The 11,421-nt window shown below is 36.7% G+C and overlaps 1 protein-coding gene across 1 annotated transcript in view; it reads right to left on the reverse strand.

Moving 5' to 3' along the window:
- Window positions 1–11,085: 11,085 nt before the first annotated feature.
- The window catches only part of LOC125032803, a 39,305-nt gene continuing 38,969 nt past the window's right edge, over window positions 11,086–11,421 (reverse strand). The window contains exon 7 of the mRNA XM_047624188.1: window positions 11,086–11,421. This exon is cut by the window's right edge and continues 2,117 nt beyond it. The gene's annotated coding sequence lies outside the window, so the exon portion shown is untranslated.

Below are 11,421 nucleotides of genomic sequence, written 5' to 3' on the forward strand. Positions count from 1 at the left end.
AGAGAGAGAGAGAGAGAGAGAGAGAGAGAGAGAGAGAGAGAGAGAGAGAGAGAGAGAGAGAGAGAGAGGAGGAGAGAGAGAGAGGAGAGAGAGAGAGAGAGAGAGAGAGAGAGAGAGAGAGAGAGAGAGAGAGAGAGAGAGAGAGAGAGAGAGAGAGAGAGAGAGAGAGAGAGAGAGAGAGAGAGAGAGAGAGAGAGAGAGAAAGAGACAGAGAGAGAGAGAGAGAGAGAGAGAGAGAGAGAGAGAGAGAGAGAGAGAGAGAGAGAGAGAGAGAGAGAGACAGACAGAGAGAGAGCGAGCGAGAGAGAGAGAGAGAGAGAGAGGGAGAGAGGGAGAGAGAGAGAGAGAGAGAGAGAGAGAGAGAGAGAGAGAGAGAGAGAGAGAGAGAGAGAGAGAGAGAGAGAGAGAGAGAGAGGGAGAGAGAGAGAGGGAGGGAGAGAGAGAGAGAGAGAGAGAGAGAGAACTAATCCGCGATTGTGTTCATAACAATCAACATGATCACTAGAAGAAAAATACAGTGAGAGTGATGAACAACAACTATTATGAGTCATTCTAAAATAAAGTAACCGTTTCTGATCAACGCAATTTAGGTGAAGTCAAGAATTATTGCTCGAGAATTGATCAATTTTATAGTTTCAAATGAACCGCAAATGAAAATGCAGATCACATGACAGAAGGAGACATGGGACTCCCAAATGATGAACAAAATGAACAAAGAACAGAATGAAGAAGCAGGTGCCTGATGCCTTTATAGAAATCATCCCTCCAAAACAGAGCCTTAGAGAGATAAGAGCTTTCTATTGAAACATTCACGATGTATATACGAAATGTTAGACCAAGGAAATCCATGTGGACAGCAACAGAATTCCATTTTTAAACATCTAAATCATTTTTTTTTATAAAATCAATTTTTTTTTCCTTTCTTATTTATTATATATATATTTTTAAAGACCAAGCACAGGAGCAACGTAATAATACATTTGATAGAGAATATTAGGGTGCTTCCCGTGTAAAAAATTATATTCACAGTCAGTGTATATGACAGGCTGACGTGCTCCTACAATTTTCTCCTTTTTGTAAATTGATCTTGTTAGCTATTATAGTACTTCTTGTCTCCATTATAGCAATCATAATTAATCCTTCCTCTTCTGTGTAGGCCTAACCATAACCACCAGTAGGCTCACTGTCCCAGCAACTTGGTCCCTCCATTCCCACTTCGCTTCCAGGCATCTCTGGCGGTACGTGGATAGGCATATTCTGTGTGGGTATGTGGGTGCATGGGTGGTATGTGTGGATGTATGTGTAGGGAGGGGGTATTAGTGAGTGGATGTCACTTATGCCCATATAAATGATCAACCAGTTGTCTTAGCTTAGGACCCTAGGATAGATCTCACTGATATATTATAACTGGAGCAAAAGGAAAACAGATTTTGGTATCAAGAATAATACAGCAACTTATAAAGATACCAACCTCACACAATAAACTACCCGAACAGAAGTTCTGAGAGAGAAAAAAAAAGTTTTTGGAAGAGGGTTACACATCAGCCTAATTGTTTTTGGAACCCCAGGGGAAATCAAAACAAATGAAATTACAGAGTTTGACTTTTTTAAATGTGATTAGTATGTACGGAACAATAACACAGAATAATCATCCCTCCTTCCACCTTTCTCTCCCTCACTCCCATCCATTCAAGCAGCTGAAGGCTTCTAATTAAACCAAACTTTGCTCATGTTCCAAATGGTGAAGCCACGTGCATATTCTCTAAACATGCCTGTTACTGTAATGACGCACAAGCACTGAATGCGTGTGGGAAAGGTTCCAGGACAATAGGATTTTAAGGAAAGGTGTCAACATACGCATTAAGTATGACGCAAACTCTCCAATATACATATATACACTGAAGCTCCACATTTCCCGCGAAAAGTCACGTAAAAGCTAACACAAGGACCTGCTAGAAAAAAAAAAAAGTTAGAGCAGAGGACATTCCTCAAAAACTTTAATTCCAGGGAAGGTTGTTTACATTCTTCCTTGAACAACAACTTCTGCAACCTGTAGTGGAGCTGGCAACTGGTTATCCAAAGTGACATTAAGTGTATTACTTGGAACTTCAAAAGTTTGAAGAAGCACTGGTGTTGCCATTTATAAGATTAGTAATATTTTTTTTCCTCTGACTTGATGAGTATCTAAATTTGGTTTGCATTTTTGTATGATCTTTCACGTATATATTGTTAATATTTAACTGATGGCCATTTTTAAGTTCAGCCAGTCTGGGTATTTGCGAATGCGCCCCCCCCCCTTTCTCCCTCACGCACTCTCTCTCTCTTCCTCCCTCCCTTTCACCCACCTTCCCTTCTCCCTCCCTCCTTTCTTCATCCCTCCCTCCCTACCTCCTTCCCTTCCCATCTCTCTCTCTCTCTCCCTCTCTCTCTCTCTCTCTCTCCCTTTTTTTTTCTCTCTCTCTCTCTCTCTTCTCTCTCTCTCTCTCTCTCTCTCTTTCCCTCTCGCACTTCGCCTTCCCTTCCTCCCTCTCCTACCCTCTTTCATCTATTTCTTTCCTATCCCCTTCCTTTTTCTCTCCTTTCCTCTTCTCTTTTCTCTCTCCCCGTCTTTATTCTTCCTCCCTCATATCCTCATTTCCCTTCTCTCTCTCTTTTTCATTCTTTCCTCTTTTTTTCTTTCTCCCTCCCATCCCCCCCCCTCTCTCTCTCTCACTCTCTCTCTCTCTCTCTCTCTCTCTCTCTCTCTCTCTCTCTCTCTCTCTCTCTCACTCTCTCTCACTCTCATATTAGTCAAATAATTTGACAAAGGGGCGTCCTTGTAGAAGCGTCAGGTAGCAACAAATGACAGAATAAATTTGGAAATAACTCTTAAAAGCTCTCTTTCTCTCTTTCTCTCTCTCTCTAACTCTCTATCTCTCTCTCCTTCTCCCTCCCTCCCTATCTCTCTCTCTCTCTCTCGCTCTCTCTCTCTCTCTCTCTCTCTCTCCCTCTCTCCCTCCTTCTTTCTCTCTCCTTCTCTCTCTCTTTCTCTCTCTCTCTCTCTCTCTCTCTCTCTCTCTCTCTCTCTCTCTCTCTCTCTCTCTCTCTCTCCCTCTCCCTCTCTCTCTCTGCCTCTCTCTCCCCCTCCCTTCCTCTCTCTCTTTCTCCAATATACCGTGAATAAGGGGATAATGTTAATTGGACATCATTACCCTGTGCTATTTTCATCAGCTACGCAGCTGGTATCGTATTTATGGAGATTATAGTTTACTCCACTCGTTATGCTTTTACTGGTGATAATGATAAAATTAATGAAAGTTTTTTTTATTTTATTTCTTTTATTACTGTTAATTTGATTGTTGTTGCTCTTACTGATACTATTGATTATTTCGGCTTTTGTTGCATTTAACATCGTCATACTTAGTTTTACTTTATTATCAGCATCCTTATATATAGCGTGAATGTTATCATGATTATCATAGCAGTATCATTACTCTTATTGACATTTATATTGATATGAATCATGTATTAATATCACCAAAACGATGAATATCAATATTATCTTTTTTCACTAGTATGCGTATTATTACCATCATTATCATTATCAACATTATCGTTACTATCAGTTTCTGCCATCACCATTATCATTATCAGTAATTGTATGGGCATATGATAATAGTAACTTCTATCATTATCATAATTATTAGAAATTTACAAAACTCTCCATAAGAAATACATTTACAAGAACACATAAATACTAAATATACTTTATACACGATACAAATACGCAATGCATGATTCAAATGCATGAATCATAAGGGGAAATACATAATGTAAAATGCATCGAGCAATATTTTCAGTCCACGATGCATGATAAATGACAAACCGTACGTAGGTGATATTTCACACATGTTACATAAGAAATATATAATATATAATAACGATAATAATACTAATAATAGTTTGTATGGATTTCAGAAGCAGATTATAGGTGACCGACATTTTTGCACTATTCATTCTTATGCTTTCACTATACAGAATACATGATACAATATAAAACACTAAAAGTGATATGAAAACAGAAGAGCAGTTAACAAATAAACAGATTTAACAAGGAAACAAAATGAAGCCAAGAAAATTTAGAGGCTCAATTGAATGCAACATTTCGGTGAATTGATAATATATTCAACATGTCATTTCAAAAACTTATTCTTATTTTGGCATCATCATTTTCATTAGTATCATCTATGTTGTTATTTTTATCATCATTATCATTATTATCATTATCATTATTGACCTTGTCCTTGTTATTTTTGTCATCAGAAATTATGATTATTATTAGTAGTAGTTTTATTAGTAACATTATAATTATAGTTGTTATATTGCTATTACTATAATTAGTAGCATTATCTTTATTACCATTAGTATCACCATTATTGTTATATTATCATTATTAGTCTGAGTATCATTATTTTCATTATTATTATTATCATTAGTAGTAGTAGTATCACTACTATTATTACTATTATTATCTTATTATTATTATTATTATTATTATTATTATTATTATTATTATTATTGTCATCATTTTCATTATTACTATCATTATTGTAAGAATAATATTAATAATATTAATAATAATAATGATAACAACAACAATAATAATAATTATTATCATTATTGATTATTATCGATTATTAGTATTAGTATTAGTATCACTTCCATTATCACTATCATAAGGCTCAATATTAGTATTATTATTACTTTTATTAATACCATCATTGTCATTATCATCTTTATAATTATCATTATCATCATTATCATCATAATTTCTCATGTGGTCTTTGTATCTGGGACTCTGTTATATCTATGCTCCTTATTATTATTATTTATTTTTACTATTATTGTTTTTATCCTTCTAGTATCTTCTTTATTATTTTTTTTCCTCCATTTGATTATTATTCTTTTCTCCATATTATCGTTATTTTCTTCTCCATATTATCATTATTATCTTCTCCGTTTTCTTTTGTTCCATTATATTCTCTTTTTTCTTTGTTCCACCATCATCTTCTCTTTCTTCTTTGTTCCATCATCATCTTCTCTTTTTCTTCTTTTTTCCATCATCATCTTCTCTTTCTTCTTTGTTCCATCATCATCATCTTTTTCTTCTTTGTTCCATCATCATCTTCTCCATCTTCTTCCTACCATCAGCATCCTCTCTTTCTCCTTTGTTCCATCATTATCTTCTCTTTCTTCTTTTGTTCCATTATCATCTTCTCTTTCTTCTTTGTTCCACCATCATCTTCTCTTTCTTCTTTGTTCCATCATCATTTTCTCAATCTTCCTCCTACCATCATCATCTTCTATATCTTCCTCGTACTATCATCATCTTCTCTTCCTTCTTTGTTCCATCATCACCCTCTCTTTCTCCTTTGTTCCATCATCATCTTCTCTTTCTTATTTTGTTCCATCCTCATCTTCTCCATCTTCCTCCTACCACCATCACCATCTCCATCTTCCTTCACACCATCATCATCTTCTCTATCTTCCTCGTACCCTCAGTGCCCTTTTTTTCCATCTTCTTAAAGCGTGTCCTCCTCCTCCTCCTCCTCCCTTCCTTCCCTCTTAAGACATCGCCCTCGCTTGCCTTTCCCGTCCATCACGCAGGATCTCCTTTTGCAAAATCCACGTAGTTCCCTCTCGCCCTCCACACTCCGTGATGCATTGCCGCCTCTCCTCAGATGCCTCGTTCCTAACTGCCGTTTTATAGCCGTGACGTAAATGGTGTAGTAGTTTGTGTTTGTTTTTATGTGTGTTTGTTTTTGTGTGTCTGTCTGTTTGTGTTTTTTTCTGTCTGTTTCGGATTTTTTGTTTTTTTTTGGTTTCTGTGTCTGTTTTGGTTTCTGATTTTTTGTCTGTTTCTGTTTCTGTTTCTGTCTCTGTGTCCTTTTTTTTTGTCTGTTTCTGTTTCTGTTTGTGTGTCCTTTTTTTGTCTGTTTCTGTTTTTGTCTGTTTCTGTTTTTGTTTCGGTTTCTGTCTCTGTTTTTGTCTGTTTCTAGTTTTGTCTGTTTCTAGCTTCTTTGTTTGTCTGTTTGTGTTTCTATTTCTTGTTTTGTCAGTCTCTGTTTCTGTTTCTGTTTCTGTTATTGTTTCTGTCTGTCTCTGTTTTTGTTATTGTTTATGTCTGTCTCTGTTTCTGTTTCGGTCTGTGTGTGTTTGTCTTTGTCTCTGTCTCAGTCTCTTTTCTGATTCTGTCTCTGTCTGTTTCTCTGCTTACTTGTGTCAGTCTGCCTCTGCTCGAGTGTCTGCATATCTTTCTCTCTCTGGTCCTCTGATTATTCCATTTTCTGCTTGTCTGCTTACCTGTCTATCTCTTTTTGTGTTGCTCCCTTTTACTCTCTCTCTCTCTCTCTCTCTTTTTCTCTGCCTCCACCCCTTCCCACTTTCCTTCTCCCCTCTCTTAACTACTTCCTTCCATCCCTTCTCTTTCCCTTCCTTCTATCCATCCTACACTCCTTCCCTCCCTCTCTTCTTTCCTTCCTACTTTCTTCCTTTCCTCTCTCTCATCCTCCCTCCTACCATCCCCTACTCCACCCCCCCACTCTCCTTCTTACCCTCTCCTATTCCTATCCTGCCTTTCTCTCTCCCACTCCCCCTCCTCTATGCCTACCCTCTCTCTCACTCTCCCTCTCTCCTACTCCTAACCTCCCTTTGTCCCTCTCCCCCTCCCCTACTCCTACTCTCCCTCCTTCTCCCTCTCCCTCTCCCCCTCCCCTACTCCTACTCTCCCTCCCTCTCTCTCCCCCTCTCCCCCTCCCCTACTCCTACCCTACCCTCCTTCTCTCTCTCTCTCTCCCCCTCCCCTACTCCTACCCTACCCTCCTTCTCTCTCTCCCTCTCCCCCTCCCCTACTCCTACCCTACCCTCCTTCTCTCTCTCTCTCTCGTCCTCCCCTACTCCTACTCTCCCTCCTTCTCTCTCTCCTTCTCCCCCTCCCCTACTCCTACCCTCCCTCTCCCTCTCCCCCTCCCCGACCCCTTCCTTCCCACCTCCTTTCTCCTCTCACTCTCTCACACACTCGGCAATTCCGCACCCTTCCCCTCGAGCCTCTGTCCCAGCCATTTATTCATGCCTAAAAAAGAAATTAACAGGAGCTAATTTCCTCCTTTCAACGCCTCTGTGTCTTCGGCGCAGTTCGGTCAATGCTCCTCGAGTGTCCCTACGTCTCACGTCTTTTCTTGTGACTTTGTTTATAATGGTAATGAGGGTGAGAGTGAGGATGGTGTCAGTGGTTATTGTGCTGCATGGGATGATAATGATGTTAGAAATATCGCAGTTATAAGATGATGGTCATGGTGATATGATAATGTTGTTAATTTTTTTTTTTGGTATCATCATTATTATCATCATTACCATTATTGTTATTATTGTTATTATTATCATTATTGTTACTATAATCATTGTCATTATTATTATTATCATTATCATTTTTATTATTATGAACATTATTATTGTTACTATTATTATTATTATCATTATTATTATTATTATTATAACTATTAATATTACTATTATTATTAACATTATTATCATTATCATTATAATCTTTTTCTTCACAAGGCTTAGTTCTCATTCTCGATCGTAGCTTGAAAGCAGTTGACATCAAGTCCCCAATATTACAAGCTTATCCTTCTCCCTCTGCAGCCAATACTTTTCTAAGGATCTTAACAGCCCCAAGTAATGCTGTGTTGTTTTTTTTTGGATTACTTGCTACCTGATACCTTCATCACAGTCTTTAATGTACCCTTCCGATTTCTTGCTTACAACTCCTTGAGCGTCGATTACAGCGGGTATAACTTCGATCTTTTTCAACTTCCGAAGCCTGGCGATCTCATCATTTAATGGCTGATGCTTTTCATTCTTTTCGGTTTCTTTTTCCCTTACACGGAAATGTGTCACACGGAATGGCGATTATTATTATTGTTATTATTATTATTATCATTATTATTATTATTATTATTATTATTATTGTTATTATAATTATTATTATTATTATTATTATTATTATTATTATTATTATTATTATTATTATTATTATTATTGTTATTATTATTGTTATTATTATTATTATTATTATTATTATTATTATTATTATTATTATCTTCATCATCATCATCATTATCATTACTGTTATTATTATTATTATTATTATTATTATTATGATTATTTTCATTATCATTATTACTATTTAATTATTATTACTATCATTATTATCATTATTATTATTATGGGATTTTAAGCTTTTCTGCACTGGCTGGTCTTATTGCCGTTTTTCTTCCTGTTAGGCGAGTCATAGCAAATGACTAAAGGCTAACAGGTGTCCTTCTCCTTTAAAGTTCTAGCACTTTTCTCAGTATTCGTGCTGTCCCCAATAAAGCAGTCTTCTGCAGTACTCCAACCTCTGGCACAATGTCCATATTTTCAATCCAACATTCAAGATCTTTTGTAACACTTCCGAGAGCACCAATCACTACCGGAACAACTTTTGCACATCGCAGTTCCCACAACCTTTTTATTTCTCTTTTCAGATCTTGGTACTTTTCTACCTTCTCTAACTCTTTTTCTGCAATCCTCGTATCCGCAGGTACAGCAATATCAACTATTAGAGCCTCTTTCTTTTCCTTATGAATGACTATAACATCTGGTCTTCTTGCCTGAATGACATTATCACATTGTACATTGATATCCCACAGAATTTTCACGGCCTCGTTCTCAACAACACCCTCTGGGGTGTGTTCATACCACTTATCTGAATGCTGAAGCCCATGTTTCCTACATAAATCCCAGTGTACTTTCTTTGCCACGTTATCGTGACGTTTTTTGTACTCTTTCTGAGCTAATTTCTCGCACTCTGAAACAATATGTTGTATGCTTTCACCTCGTTTACCACACATTCTACACAGTGGACTGTCGTTGCTCTTATCTATATAATGCTTCACGTAGTTGGTCCTTATTGCTTGCTCTTGTGCAGCACATATGACAGCTTCCGTTCCAACCTTCAAATCACTCCTTGACAGCCATTCCCAAGATTTAACCCTGTCTACCTTTTCTGGCATCTCTCTAACGAATTGCCCATACATTGCCTTTCCTGTCCATTTCTGTTTGAGCTCTTCTGCCTTTCTCCTTTTGAATTCTTCCTTCTCCATTGTCTCCTCTGTCTGTATGGTTCCTGAAGCACACACACCTCTTATCAACAACTCTTCTGAGTTTGCCACATAAAAACCTAAGCTGTTTTCTTCTCCTTTTACACATTGTTCCACACTGATAAGGCCACGACCTCCTTCCTTCCTTTTTATATATAGTCTGTCTACATCACTCTTTGGGTGCATGGCACCATACATTGTCAGGTTTTTTCTTGTCTTTCTATCGATACTATTCAGTTCTTTCTCTCTCCAGCATATTATTCCTGCTCCATATCTGAATATTGCTACTGCCCAGGTATTAATTGCAGTTATCTTGTTTCTTCCATTCAACTTGGACTTTAGAATTAACCGCAGCCGTCGCTTATACTCCTTCATTGTTTTCTCTTTCATTTCATTCTCCTTCACCTTATCTAATTCCACAATACCCAGATAAGTATATCCTTCTTGTCCAACTTCTTTTATTATCTCATCATTCGGTAATTCTATGCCCTCACATCTAACAATCTTCCCTCTTTTTAGGACTAGAACCCCACATTTCTTGATTCCAAATTCCATGCCTATATCATTACTAAAAATGTGAGTAGTCTGTATAAGGGAGTCTATCTGTTCTTCACTCTTGGAATATAGTTTTAAATCATCCATAAAGAGTAGGTGATTAAGTTTATACTCCTTTGTCCCCCACTCATAGCATACATTTACCTTTCTGAGTAATGACGATAAGGGTATCATGCTCAAGACAAATAATAATGGTGACAAACTATCCCCTTGGAATATCCCTCTTTTAACATCCACATCGCCAAGTTCCTCTCCATTGGAAGTTAAGGACAACTTCCACTGCACCATGCTTCTTTGCAAAAACTCTCTCACGTTACCAGCTATTCCAAACATTTCCATGCACTCACTAATCCAACTATGGGGAACGAAGTCATAAGCTTTCTTATAGTCTATCCACGCCATAGCCAGATTAGTGTGCCTTTTCCTGCAATCCTTCAAGATTGTTTTGTCAATCAATAACTGATCTTTTGTACCCCGGCTCTTTCGCCTGCAACCCTTCTGTTCATCAGGTAGTAGATGTTCTTTTTCTAGGTAATCGTACATTTGATCAGCTATGATTCCTGTCATCAGTTTCCACATCAGTGGAAGGCATGTTATCGGCCTATAGTTCTCAACCGCATTCCCTTTCTTGGGATCCTTCTGGCACAACACAGTCCGTCCATGTGTTAACCATTTGGGAAGGGAATCCGTTCCCATCAAAATCTTATTTAGTTGGTTAGCAATTCTGTCGTGCATGTTGGTCATGTTTTTGATCCAATATCCCTGGACACCATCTTTGCCTGGATCCTTCCAGTTTGGCATTTTCTTAGCTTGTTTTCTGACATTTTCAATACTTATAGTGACCCCTTCCTGTGAGTGTCTCCCTTTAACTTCAATCTTTAACTCAGACAGCCATTCTGCACCTTTGTTATTATTATTATTATTATGTTTATTATTATTATTATTATTATTATTATTTTAATTATTATTATTACTATTATTGTTATTATCATTATTTTTATTACTATTGTTATTGTTATTATTATTATCATTATTATTATTATTACTATTGTTATTATTATCATCATTATTACTATTATTATTATGATCACTATCATCATAATTATTATTATCCCCATTGTTGTTATTGTTATTATTATCATTACCATTATTACTATTATTTTTAATATCATTATTATCATCTTTATCATTATCATTATCATTATCATTATCATTATTATCATCATGACAGGTAGTAGAAGTAGTAGTAATAGTATTACTAAGATATATGTGCTATCGATAAATACATCAGGATAATGAAGTTCAATCACGTTCGTTCACAAGGTCAGAAATTAAAGTAAATCGCAGCTTAAATACCACGTCTTTTATTATCGATATAAATACACTATGTACACCTACTGGAATACGTTCTACACCTAACAACATCTGAATTACAGCCAATTGTCTAGGTGTCAGTACATCGGTTACAGTAATTGCTAGATTAACATGACCTTCTAAACAGGAATGAAATCGCGGTCTGAAGTCCATACGTATGAATGTATACATATTTTGCATCCCTCCATAAATACATACATACATATATATATATTTATTTATTTATGTTTATATGCAAACAAATACGTATCCATACACAATCGTGTCATTTGAAGGTTAACTTATACATATATACTTTTCGTACATTTTT

The sequence above is a fragment of the Penaeus chinensis genome, chromosome 15 (assembly GCF_019202785.1).
Source record: "Penaeus chinensis breed Huanghai No. 1 chromosome 15, ASM1920278v2, whole genome shotgun sequence".
NCBI lineage: Eukaryota > Metazoa > Arthropoda > Malacostraca > Decapoda > Penaeidae > Penaeus > Penaeus chinensis.